We start from the raw sequence: 13,709 nt of genomic DNA on the forward strand, positions 1-13,709 counted from the left end.
CATCATTCTACTAGTATTAGTTTTCTGTCTTCTGTACTCAGAATCAAACACCTGATTTATCTTAACACAACTTAACAGAATCAAACACCTATTTATCTTAAAATATACAAAAAGAAGGGATGCCCAGTTGGCTCAGTTGGTAGAGCATGTGACTCTTGATCTCGGGGTTGTGAGTTTGAGCCCCACGTGGGGTGTAGAGATTACTTAAATAAAACTTTTAAATATAAATAATACACGCACACACCCCAAAAGAAAATGCTGACCATGCTTCTTGACTTTACTCCCTACTCCAGTGTGAGGAAACATTTTAAACATTTTTATTTTCTTCACTTTCTTCACTGTTCCTACTTACAGTGCTATCACTTGATTCCTTTGCTGTTCTACTCACTCCTAGGTTTTAATGAGATAGTTTAGTACTTTTGATACCTGACTATGGTTAGTCTCTTCCTTGCAGCATTTCTCTCCTTTACAAGAATCATTACCACTAGGTCTCATTATTTAGTATTTATATTTCAAATCTTCATTCCTGACATCAAAATCCAATTAGATACAAATATGGCTAGGTCATTGTTTTTTTTTTTTTTTTACTCTTTACTGCTTCCTCTCCTATTTCTCACTCTCTGTTTTGAAGGTTCTATTCTGATTTATTTGTTGCTTGGTTAGAATAGTCTCTCTAGTAGTTTCCTGAGATAAGGTAGATGGGTAATATGTTCCATGATTTTCTGTATAACCAGAAATGTCCATTGCTCACCCTTTGAAGTGAATTACATCGTAGCTAGGTATAGATTTTTCTGTGTTACGATCATTTTTTTCTCCACTTTCTGTGCATACTATTTTTCCCTGTCTGAACTTTCCAGATTGCATATGAGAAATCTTAGTGACAGTCTGATACTTTTTCCTTTTAAGTAACTTGTCTTTCTCTCTAAAAACTTGTAAGTTTTTTCTCACATTGAATTTAGGAATTTTATCTAAATACATGTCATTTTCCATCAATTCTCCATAAAAGTTAGTGAGTCCTTTGAATCTGCAAGCATCTTTTTCATACCAAGAAAATTTTCTTTGACATTGTTCCTTTTTTCCTTTTAATTTTTCTGCAAATCATGTATATTCATACTTTGTACTGTGTTTCATTCCCTTAATTCTTCAGGACAATAGTTAGCTTCTCAAAGGTGGCTATTCTCTTCTTCAATTTATCTACTGAATTTTGAAATTAAGAAAACTGCATTGGTATTCTTTTTTAGTTCCAGAAATGTTTTGTTTTAGAATGCTACAATTGCATTTCCTTAACATGATTATTAGTTCTTAGGAGATGTCATCTCTCTTGTCTGCAGCTCTACTTCAGAAGTTACCCTACAGGTGCCCTGCTTTTTCTTCTAGTTTGTTTGTGGGATTCACTTAAGCCCATTGCTATTTACTTTTGCCTACACAATGCTCTGTTCATCCTATGTTGTCACATCAAGTTGTTAAGCAAATATAGTTCCAGATGGAATGCAAATTTCAGAATTTTGATGATGTTAACAATATAGTTTCAAATCACCCATTATATAATCTATGGCAAAAAGTGGATAGAACAAGAAATGGATGGGAAAGAGTATCACAATTTGTGTTTTATATAGGCCCAACCCCAAAGAAATCATTCAATTTTGACTTGGATAATTAGAGGAATATATTCAAGTATATTATTTTAAAAATCATGAATATCAAAAATAATAAAAACAAATGCAACCCTCCCAAATCACTATGGAAAGCTGGTTTAAGTGCTGGTAGACATAAGACACAAAGTTAAAATATTTTATGATGCTGGAAAGAAGCAGTAAATCATATCACTTGCCAGTGACAGTTTCACACCTAGAAATACAAACTAATCAAGAAAAGATGCTTACAAAAGGCTTAAATAATAGATTCCGAGTTTAATTTCAATAATCTGTAAGTTACAAAAAGAAAAAAAATTCCCTTCAAAGTAGGAAACACAAAACCAAACAAAATCATAACAGTAATAGCAGCATCAGCAAGCACAACAGCACATGCTATGCTAACGAATTATTTTGACAGCAAAAAAATTAGGATCTAAAAGGAGAAATCTTTGAATAACATGAAAAACTTCTGCTGATAGACAAAAAAAAGAGTAAATCTGTTGTTTAGTGGAAAGATAGAATACTGCAATGGATTCTTTATAAATTAATTTACTGCTTTATTTTCATCCCCACCAAAATTCATTTAGGGAAGCTCATTCATGAATGTACATGCAAGAAATCACAAGCAAAATATTAGAAAAGCATATTGTATAGAGAATAAATTAATTCTAATACAATATAACCAAAATGAGTGTATTGCAAGATCACAATGGTAGCTTAACATTAGAATATATGTAAAGACCATACTCTACAACAGTAGACGAAAGGAGAAAAGCAGTGATTCAACCTCATAATACAGAAAATGTGATAAAATTTGACACCCTTTGATTATAGAAATCAGTAAGCCAGGAATACAAATGAACTTCCTGAACCCAACAAATAGAATCAACCAAAACACTTGAGGCAACATCCCTTATAATAAAAAATATTAGAAGCAACCTCTTAAAATTCATTAACAAGTAAGAAAGCCAGTTAAGCACTGATTCCAGTCATTGTGCTGGTGATTCTGGCCAGTGCAATAGAAAAAGAAATTTAAGTGTGTGTGTGTGTGTGTGTACTAGAATGTGTAAAAAAAAAAAAAAGTCATTAAGCAGAGATGAGTATTGTTAACTTAGAAAACCCAGAAGTGCTACAAATATCATAAATAATAAAAATTTAACAAGTTGGCTTTCTATAAGATCAACATAATCCAGAAACAGATGAAAGCATAATTTAAAGAATTACAATTACTATGAGATTCATAGGGAAAAAAATCTAGCAAAATATGTACTGAGATGTAAATGTCGGGGAAAAAAAAAAGCAACCTTGTAAGTCTTTAGAAGAAAATACAGAATTATGCCTTTCTGACCTGGGGATAAGAAATAATTTACTTAGGGGCGCCTGGCTGGCTCAGTTGGTTAAGCGACCGCCTTCGGCTCAGGTCATGATCCTGGAGTCCCGGGATCGAGTCCCACATCGGGCTCCCTGCTCGGCAGGGAGTCTGCTTCTCCCTCTGACCCTCTCCCCTCTCATGTTCTCTCTCTCAAATAAATAAAATCTTTTAAAAAAAGAAATAATTTACTTAGATAAACAAGTTTGCTCAATTCAGCCAAATAAAAATTAAGAATTTCTGTCAATGAAAACAAATGAATAAAGTAAAAAGAAAATACAAGCAACAAATAGAAAGAAGAAAAACCTTAACACATAACTTACTAACCATTATTCTTTGGAATGTATGAAGAAATCCAACTTCTTCAGGAGAAAACAATAAACATCCTACCTCCTCTCAATAAAAACAAAACACATGAATGGGCATTTCATAATTATGGCCCAATACATACTATGTAATCAGCAAAATGAAAATTAAGATCCTATCTTAACCTGAGTTCCCCAGATAGCTACTACTTTGTAAGAGAACACAATCCCAAGGAGCAGGAGTGAGGGACAAACAGAATGGAAGGGGGAAGGAAGGAGAGCCTAGATGAGGGTGTATGGATGACCTGGTGCAGCTATCCTTTAGGATTATCTTCAGAGAAAGGTGTTTAATCACATCTTAGGTCAATCCAACTTGGAGGAGAGGGACTGGAAGCGAAAAAATGTACTCTCCATTTCCCATATCCCCTAATCAAAGTACATCCCATGGGGCATTTGCATGGCCATAGAGCAGAATTCCAGAGTATCCCCCATCTTGGCATCAACTTGGAATCCCCAGGCTCAGCCAGGGCATGAAGGAAGCACTATTACTTTGTGCCTGCTTGAAAAAGCTACAAGACTACAGTGACTGGTTATGCAGCAACGGAAAAAAAAGATGATGAGGTTGAAAACAATCTCAAGTGGCTTATAAGAAGTGCAGAGGCCGTTTTTAGGCAAACGGGCTTGAGCAATGGAATGCAGAAAGGGCCACAGTGACCACCTGGCTGAACACAGACAGGCCCATCAGGTGACCCACCCCAAAATATCCATAGGCCCTAACTAACCAATGGGCAACTTACAAGCAGGCACAGACAGTTCCCAAAAAAGGGAAGATTTCATAGGTTACCATACCTCCTCATCTTCCCCCTTTAAAAACACCCCCACCCACTGCCTCACTGCAAACAACCTCTCCTCTGCTGTCCTGCCCGCAGCTCCCGTGCAGTGTATTCAGTGTATTTCCTTTGTTCTGCTTCAGGTGAATTCTTCCACCGGCTTCCACTCGACGATTGCCCCACATTTGGGGGCCCCCATCGAATTGAGAAACACCCCATTTAGACACCACAATAAGTATCTGTTAAAGATACAAGATACCATTTGCTAGGGACACCTGGCTAGCTCAGTCCATAGAGCATGTGACTCTTGATTTGGGGGTTGTGAATTTGAGCCCCATGTTGGGTGTAGAGTTTACTTCAAAGAAAAAAGATACCATTTGCTACCTGTTGTATTTGCAGAAATTAAGAAGTCTGACTATATCAGTTATTGTAAAGGATATGAAAAATGGAATTATATATTGCTGGTAGGTATCACATTATATATGTTTGTAAGGGTACATACTAATCGAAAAAGAAAAAAAATAATTTCCCATCACCTTTTAAAGCATTTTCTTTAGTAAAGTTTTAATTGTAAATTCTTTCCCTGTTTCATTGAGATGTATGTAAATCTTTTAAAAATCTAAACAAGCTTCTTTACAGCTTTACAATCCAGGAATTATCTTCCTTCTGAGACCTGGTTGAAATGTAATCATCAAAGAAAATAGCATCACTATCTCCCATTTTCTGTGGGAGACCAGAAGCCTAACTTCAGCAGGAACCTTGCTCCAAAACTACCTGTAATAAAGATATGAGAAATTTATTTGTTCTTTGGATAAAACCAATTAGCTAACACAGATGGTTACTCCCAGCTACCAAGTGAATTTAGGATGAACTATGTGTGACAAACATTGCTGTCAAGTCCTCTTACCTAAGGACTAGTTAATTTTTCACTTGAGAACATGGATGTAATGGGTTATATCTACTTGGTTATATAAGAGGGTGAGATTTCTTTCTGTCTTTGCAATCTCTTTAGTGGATGGCCTGTGACGCACATCACGTTCTGGTTTAATGCTTATTCAGTAGTAAAACTGCTTTCTTTCTCTTCTACCCTGTTGGAGAGGTTTTCTGGGTTGGTAGGAGATTTTGTTTTTAGTTATATTTTCCCAACAAATTCTCATTTTGGATTTGGGTCTCAAGCTCATGAATATTCATTATATTATTATGATTAAAACTTAGAAACACACAGGCACATACAGGTATATATTCTCTTGAATGTATCAAATATTTTAAAACATATTAAATATTTTTAATCTGTCCAAAATATCTTAAAAGTAGAAGACACCCAGCCAGTAAATGCTCACAACAAATAGAGACAACTAAGTTTTGATAACCTTAATATATAACGTTCATGTAAATTAATTTTTACAATATGCCACTAGGTTGTCCTCTGTAGGGACATGATCTTGGAGAGGCAGTTCCCTTTGGCCTCTGACAATTCCCAGGGATGGAGGAACTCAGTTGTAAACTGTCAAGAACCAACATTCCCAGCCATTGAGGGGACGAGCGCTTCAGGTCTAAAGAGGGATCTAGAAGGGTGCCAACTACACCTTTTTCCTGACTACATAGCAAACTAACTTAACGTCTTCTTTCCCCAAATTCCACTCAGAATATGCCACAGAAACAATGGTGATGAATCAGAGAAATTAACCTAAGAAAGGGCATGTAATTCTGTAAAACTGCAATTAAAGGAAAATGAGAAAAGTAATGCAGAAAAAAATTAAATAATGACAAAACAATCCAAATATGACAGTATTTGAAATAAAAGTAAATCTTTTTTTCCTAGTGATGTGGGGAACAAAGGCAAAAGAAAAGAATTAAATTTCTTTACAACTTACAGCCCACTGACTAGTGCTTGCAACAGGCAGAGTAACCTTCCACTAGGAACTCAACTGCCTCGATGTTAATACTTTCTAAGGGTGATGAGGGAACAGAGGGCAAGCTGAGGACAAAGCAGAAGCTGACACCCCACAATCCATCCCCCACCCCCCCCTCCATGGGATATATGTGACATTCCTCAGGCACTCCTGGCTGCCCTAAAGCTAAGGAAAGGAAAAACAAATAGTTAACTTGTAGAGATCACAATCCTGCAAGACCTGAGTCTCCCTCAGTTTACAAATGTCTTAGCAATCTATAAGAACAAAGCATTCCTACCATCAATAACCTAGCTTCCAGAAGGAAATGTACATACAATTAAATGACCTTAGAACCTGCAGCCCACTGACATTTAAGTGAAACGGGCAGGGCGTGATGTTTCTCCAGGGAGTTCCCAACTATTTTAACATTAATGCCTTACTAGAAGGGTAAACAACTTTAACTTGACAATGGCAAGACCTCAGGTATCTTGTAGGTCCTCTTTAGCATATGAAAGTTCCTTGGAAACCTCTCTCTTTCCTTACGTCCCCCAACCCCATAGTATATAATCAGCCACTCCTCACAATCCCCCTGCAGCAGCTCTTTCTTTCTTTCTTTTTTTATTTATTTGACAGAGAGAGACACAGCGAGAGAGGGAACACATGCAGGGGGAGCGGGAGCGGGAGCGGGAGAAACAGGCCTCCCGTGGAGCAGGGAGCCCGATGCGGGGCTCGATCCCATAACCCTGGGATCATGACCTGAGCCGAAGGCAGACGCCTAACGACTGAGCCACCCAGGCGCCCCTGCAGCTGCTCTTTCTAAAGCTCACGTGTCGTGTCCCCGTACTTTAATAAACCACCATTTTGCACCAAAGACCTCTCAAGAATTCTTTCTTAGTCGTTGCTCTGGACTCCACCCCACTGAACCTCACCTATATTCCAAAACCCCATCAAGGGCAAAAGGCAATCTTAGCTTAACATTATTCCAACTTCCAGGATTCTGTAAGTCTACTTTAACATATAAAAATTCCTTTGGAAACTTGCTTTTTCTTTATCCCCCAAGACATATGTTAGCAATCATCTTCCAAGCATATGGCCCACCGATATACATCGGAGGGGTCTCATGACTAAGGTTTTATTAGACAGTAATAAATGACCTTTTCCTAACAATAGTTAGCCCCCTCAAGGTCCTGGAAACCTTGCTTCCAAATTCTTTGGAGACCTACAATATCCCTACCCCCCTCCCAACTTTAAAGTATATAATCTGCCACCCCTCAGGACCCCAGTGCAGCTCTTTTTGCCCACGGGTCCTGTCCCCGAGCTTTAATAAAACCACCTTTCTGCAATGAAGATATCTCAAGAATTCTTTCTTGACTGTTTGCTCCGAACCCCAACATTTCCACATTCCTAGCACTTCTAAACACAGAGCACTATGACTGAGATATTTAAAAGGTCCAAAAATGTCTACCAATATGGATCCAGAAATGTTGACAATCAAATGCATACACAAACAACTTTAGATGGGTATGAGACCTAAATGGGAAAGTTAAACTTCTGAAAAGAACAGAAGAAACTGTAAGAGAATACCTTTTTGTCTGGGGGAATGCATCAAGACTTTTTTTTTTTTTTAATCTAAGAACATTTTTATTTTTTATTTATTTTTATATTATTAACATATACTGTATTTGTTTTGGGGTACAGGTCTGTGATTCATCACTCTTTTGTGTTGCGGTGAGCGTTGTGTGTTGCATTAAGACTTAAGATGAAAATACAGCTTGCATCATTAAGTTAACATAGATGTAATTATTTCAAAACTAAATATTTATTTTCTAAGAGCATTGAAGGGGTACAGGATGAGACACCCCAAAACGTGCTACTTTGGCATAAAGATTATTTTGAGTTAAAAGTCATAAAAACCCAGCAGATGCAGGAAAGGCACTCAGCCTCCCTCCTAACTGTCTAAATTTACATTGGAAAGGAGAGCCTGCCCCAGGAAGAAAGCTATTAACAGAGGCCCCCTTTACTGAAGGAACTCATCTGCATAAGAGAACAATCTTGTTTTTCTACACATCTCCTTTCCTTCCTGCCAGTGGCCTTCTCCCCTTTGTGTCCTCAGGCCCTACCCCTCTCCTTAGCTCACAGAAGCTTCCTGTTGCTTCACTGTCTGGAATTTCATGTGTGTGGATTACCCATAGGTACAAAACTAAATTTGATTTTCTCTTGTTAATTTGTCTCATGTCAATTTGATTCTAAGTCCAGTTAGAAGGACCAGAGGGCAGAAGAATGTCCTCCTCCCCGACATTATATGTGATGTGGAGAACAAGGGCAAAAAGAAATGTAGATAAAATTAAATCTCCTTATAACTTGCAGCCCATTGACAAACACTTGAGACAGGAAGAGTATGACATTCCTCCAGGAACTCCCAAGGGTCTTAATGTTAATACCTTGCTAGAGGGGAAAACAACCTTAGCTTAACAATAGTCAGGCCTCCAGGATCCTGTATATCCTCTTTAACATATGAAAATCCTTTTGGAAACTTCCCTAGTCTTTACCTCCCCCAATTCCAAAGTATATAATCAATTGCTCCTCAATCCCAGGGCAGCTCTTTCTGCCCACGGGTCCTGTTCCTGTGCTTTAATAAAACCACCTTTTTTTTTTTTAACACTGAAAATGTCTCAAGAATTTTTTCTTGACCGTTCACTCCCAAACCCCACTTGAAATCACATCAATATATATCAGTATGAAGTTATTTACAATGCTCAGGACATCTAGATATTAAGATGCAGAACAGTCAATGCCTAGATATCAACAGGAAAACAGGAAAAGAATAGTTAGTATATTAAAAGATGCTCATCACTGTTATCAATCAACAAAAATGCATATTAAAAAAGGAGATGCTCACTCGCGGAATTTAAGAAAGAACATAGGGGAAGGGGGAAAACAAAAGAAAGGAGAGAGGGAAAGAAGCCATAATACACTCTTAATGATAGAGAACAAACTGAGGGTTGATGGAAGGAGGTGGGTGGGAATGGGCTAGATGGGTATTAAGGAGGGCACTTGTGATGAGCACTGGGTGTTGTATGTAAGTGATGAATCACTGAATTCTACTACTGAAACCAATATTGCATTTTATGTTCACTACGTAAAATTTAAATTTAAAAAAAAAGAGAGAGATGCTGCCCGATGTACTTTTGGAATGTTGGTGTCATCTGCAGCCAATAGCCAAGAAAGAGTTCTTGAGACGTATTTGATGCAAAAAGGTGATTTTATTAAAGCACAGGGACAGGACCCCTGGGCAGAAAGAGCTGCTGCACTGGGGTTGCCCTTATCCCCTGAGAAGTCTTCTCCCACTTGCCAATTATTCCTCATAATTACAATATTGTTAAGGCTAGACTTCAAACAAAGAGGTCTTTTTCATGGTTTTATTCCTTAGTCATATTTGTCCCAGGAACTACCTCTATTAATGTAAAATTGCAAATAGAGGCTTTAGCCAAGCATACAGTAACCACCTTTAACTAAGCTTGCCATGCAGTCATCCACAAATTCAAAAGGTAGCCCTCTAAAACTGAATAGCCCTTGATATCCTAAGTGCAGTTCAAGGAGGCCTAGAATCAGATGGCTGGGTCCTAAGGGGACCCAATGCCTATGTGGCTCTAACTTGTGCCCATGGCTTCCCCCAGGCTGGATAGGCCACTGTACTCTGGGTTTTGCCTGGATACACAGACACATTATTAAAACCATTACCAAACCAGCCAACCTTCGAAATTAAAAAAAATGGTGGACATGTTCTGTGTTTCATTGGTATGACCACCTAGCATCCATCTTTGTTCCCTCTTTGGGACTGGAGGATGTTGTTTGGCACATGGAAACTCTAAATAAGTACACAGTCAAAGTCCTAAATGACACTCAAAATAGTATTTTTCTATTAAATACTTTAGTATCACAAATGTGTAAAGCAGTTCTATAAAATAGAATAGCATTAGATGTTTTAACTGCCGTACAAGGTAGAACTTGTGCTATCATAAAAACAGAATACTGTGTACACATTCCAGATTACCACAAAATATTTCTGTGTTTCTAACTGACATGAATACTCAAATTGGTGCTTTAAATGATCACTCTCTTTCCTTTAGTGATTGCTTTAAACTCCTGGAGTGAAGGAAAACTGTGGTCAACTATCAAAGGTCTTTTTATTCAGGCTCCTCTCCCTCATAATAGTATTAACCTCGTTTTGTTGCCATTTCCGGTATCTCCCTGCCTGGTGCCAAGACCCCTTCACTGCCATAACTTCCAGCTGACAGATGATCCTTTCTACTCAAGGAGGTTCATATATGTTGTCCATGTTGGATTCAGCTGCGTCCACCTTTCGTAACTCCCCTATATGTTCCGTGACTGACCAATAATGACCCATAGGTAGGGACATCCCTACACCCCTACTCAGCAGGAAGAAGTTACAGAGGATGAGACCTTCTGCCTTCAACAACCTCAAAGATTAAAGGGTCCAAATTGGTCAGGGAGGAAACGATGAGGGAGCAGAAGGCAAGCTGAGGACAAAGCACAGGCTGACACCCTACACTGCCCTCCCCCCACACTCCCAGGTAGGATACCTGTGACATTCCTCAGGCATGCCCAGTTGCCCTAAAACTAAGGGAAGGGAAAAACAAATGGTTAACTTACAGAGATCACAGTCCTGCAGGACTGGAGTCCCCCTCAGTTTACAAAAGTCTTAGTGATTTACAAGAAAAAGCATTTTTATCAATAACCTAACTTCCAGAGACCCACAGACTCAATTTCCTGGAGCCCTAACATCATTCGCCCCCCGACAGTGATGTGAAAAACAAAGGTAGAAGGAAATGTGGGTAAAATTAAATTTCCTTAGAACCTGCAGCCCATTGACTAGTACTTGAGGCAGGCGGAATATACCGTTCCTCCAGGAAACTCCCAACTGTCTTAATGTTAATGCTTTGCTAGAGAGAAAAACAACGTCAGCTTGACAATAGTAAGGCCTCCAGTATCCTGAAAGTCATTCTTAGCACATCAAAGTCCTTTTGTACACCTCCCTTCCTCCCTTTTTCCTTACCTCCCCCAACTCCAAAGTATATAATCAGCCATTCCTTACAATCCTAGTGCAGCAGCTCTTTCTGCCCAGGGGTCCTGTCCCCGTGCTTTAACAAAATCACCATTTTGCACCAAAGATGCCTCAAGAAGTCTATCGTGGCTGCCCGCTGCAGACCTCACCAACATTCCAAAACTACATCACTGCCTCTTCTTAACAAAGCAAGTTATGAGCAGCTCCTTGGAAGAAATTAATCTTCAGTTTATTTGGTAACCACTGCTAATAACTAAAATACTCAAACTTGGGGGAGGGGGAAGGAGATGATACTCAACAAACATCAGGTAAAAAAAAAATTAGAAGTTCATAATATCAAGGCTTTCCGTGAATGAGGAGAAACAGGCACCTGTTAAGTCTAAGTGGTAAAGGCTTTTGGAAGAGTAATCTTGAAGCTGCTTAAAAGCATAAAGTTGAACAAAAATCAAAAATGACTGCACTAATGCTTCAGCAAAGCTCAATTTTCAAGTAAACTTTTCCTCTCTTCTGCACCCCCCCTTCTTTTTTTTTTTTTTAAAGATTTTATTTATTTATTTGAGAGAGAGAATGAGAGAGAGAGAGCACATGAGAGGGGGGAGGGTCAGAGGGAGAAGCAGGCTCCCTGTCGAGCTGGGAGCCCGATGCGGGACTCAATCCCGGGACTCCAGGATCATGACCTGAGCCGAAGGCAGTCGCTTAACCGACTGAGTCACCCAGGCGCCCGCACCCCCCCCCCTTCTTAGTCTTTTGTTTCAGGAACCCGTACCAGCCTAAAGACATGACAAAGGAGGCTGGCAACAAGTACACAATTCCTGTCAAAACCAGCTAGATCCTGTATTTCCCTATTAAACACTCACCCCCCCCCCCCCCGCCCCTTCCCCTGCGCAGGCTTGCAATTTTTGAAGGCCATAGCTTGCTCTAGCCTCTTTTGCCCAGCAAAGCAATAAACCTATTGTTCCTCCTTATCCCAAACTCTGTTATATTTTGGCTTTGAAGGACAGAGGTCAGTTTTCAACAACAATCTGATAGTATTTAATGAAATCAAGTCTGAATATTTATTTTCTGTTGGGAGGTGGAGAACTTCCCTTCTGAAATAGGCGAGTCCTTTGTTCAGTGTGGCATAATGTCCAAACTTCTTTTGAACTGTCCTACTGTCACCAGCAAGACCCCAAGACCTGGCATCTACTGCCCACCTGCTTGTACTCACTAACCTTTATCTTACATTTTCCCCTAAGCTCCCTCTTCAGCTTTCCTCCTGACTCAGGCAAATGAAACTCTAAACCACCCCTCAGGTGATGGCGACTGCCCTGACATGACCTCTGCTGGCCCAGACCACCCAGACCAGTTGAACTAAACCCAACTTGTGTCTGTGCAGATGGACTTTGGAGTTCATGTGGGAAACAAAGGCAAAAGAAAAATTAAATTTCCTTACTACCTACAGCCCACTTACTAGTCCATGAAACAGGCAGAGTGACATTCCTCTAGGGACTCAGCCACCTAGATGCTAAGGGCAAAAGGCAAGCTTAGCCCAACTCCCAGGATCCTGTAAGTCTACTTTAACATATAAAAATTCCTTTGGAAGCTTCCTGTATCTCTACCCCCCAAGATACATGTTGGCAATCATCCCCAAGCATATGACTCAGCAATATACATTGGAAGGGTCTCATTGAATAAGGGAAAGGAGGGGCTAGGTAAGGAGAGAGAGGGGTAGGGGGCAACACGATCATGCTCACCAAAAATCCCAGAAATGCTGAGGCATAATGAAACCAGAAATAAGGGAACATAACCAGACCATCTTGTTTGTCTTAAACATCAGAGAGAGATATCCAAAGGAGAAGTAACCGTGGTGCCATCAGTGGTGACATCAAGATTTAAGTTCCCTGGTCACTTAAAGATCAACCATAAAAGCCTTCACTGGCAACTCATTCAAGACCCCTGTCACTCTAGAGAGCTTTCTTTCTGTCCTCACCTTCACTTAATAAACTAGCACTTCACCCTCCCATGTCTGCAAAACTCATTCTTCAGCTCTGCAAGAACCCTGTAACCCTGTAACATTTCGACCTCTGGTATGACCTACAATCACCTTTACCTCATAATAACACTAAAATCTCCACCCGAAGAGGAGCTTCAGCATCATCTATAACATACAATGTGAAGTATAGGCATGTGTCCTTAAGGCACTGACGGTCTTATGCCTGCCTCTACATCCCAAGACAAGGCCTCTCTATTCAAATATTCATCTTAACCCTAAACAAAGGAATCCATTCACCCTCTCTCAGGAAGTCACTGGCTTTGGAAGCCATTCCCTGTGATCTCCTTATTTGCTGCAAATAAAAGTTTCTTTGTGGGACAACTCAACCTGTTGCAGTTTCTGACTCACCAAGGAGCCAACTCCCTTTGGTTTGGTTCCACTACCAGCTTGGCAAAATCACCTGTCTGGCCTTCTTTTGTCACCCATTCCATTTCAAGCTTATAAGGATGTACTTATAAGGAAATGCAGCTAATCACTGTCACTTAGCCAAATAATGATCACCTTACCCTTTCTCTGCAGGCGCATTTCCTTTTTAAGTTTTTTACCTTGGTTTTTTGTTGT

This window comes from Neomonachus schauinslandi, chromosome X (assembly GCF_002201575.2).
Source record: "Neomonachus schauinslandi chromosome X, ASM220157v2, whole genome shotgun sequence".
NCBI lineage: Eukaryota > Metazoa > Chordata > Mammalia > Carnivora > Phocidae > Neomonachus > Neomonachus schauinslandi.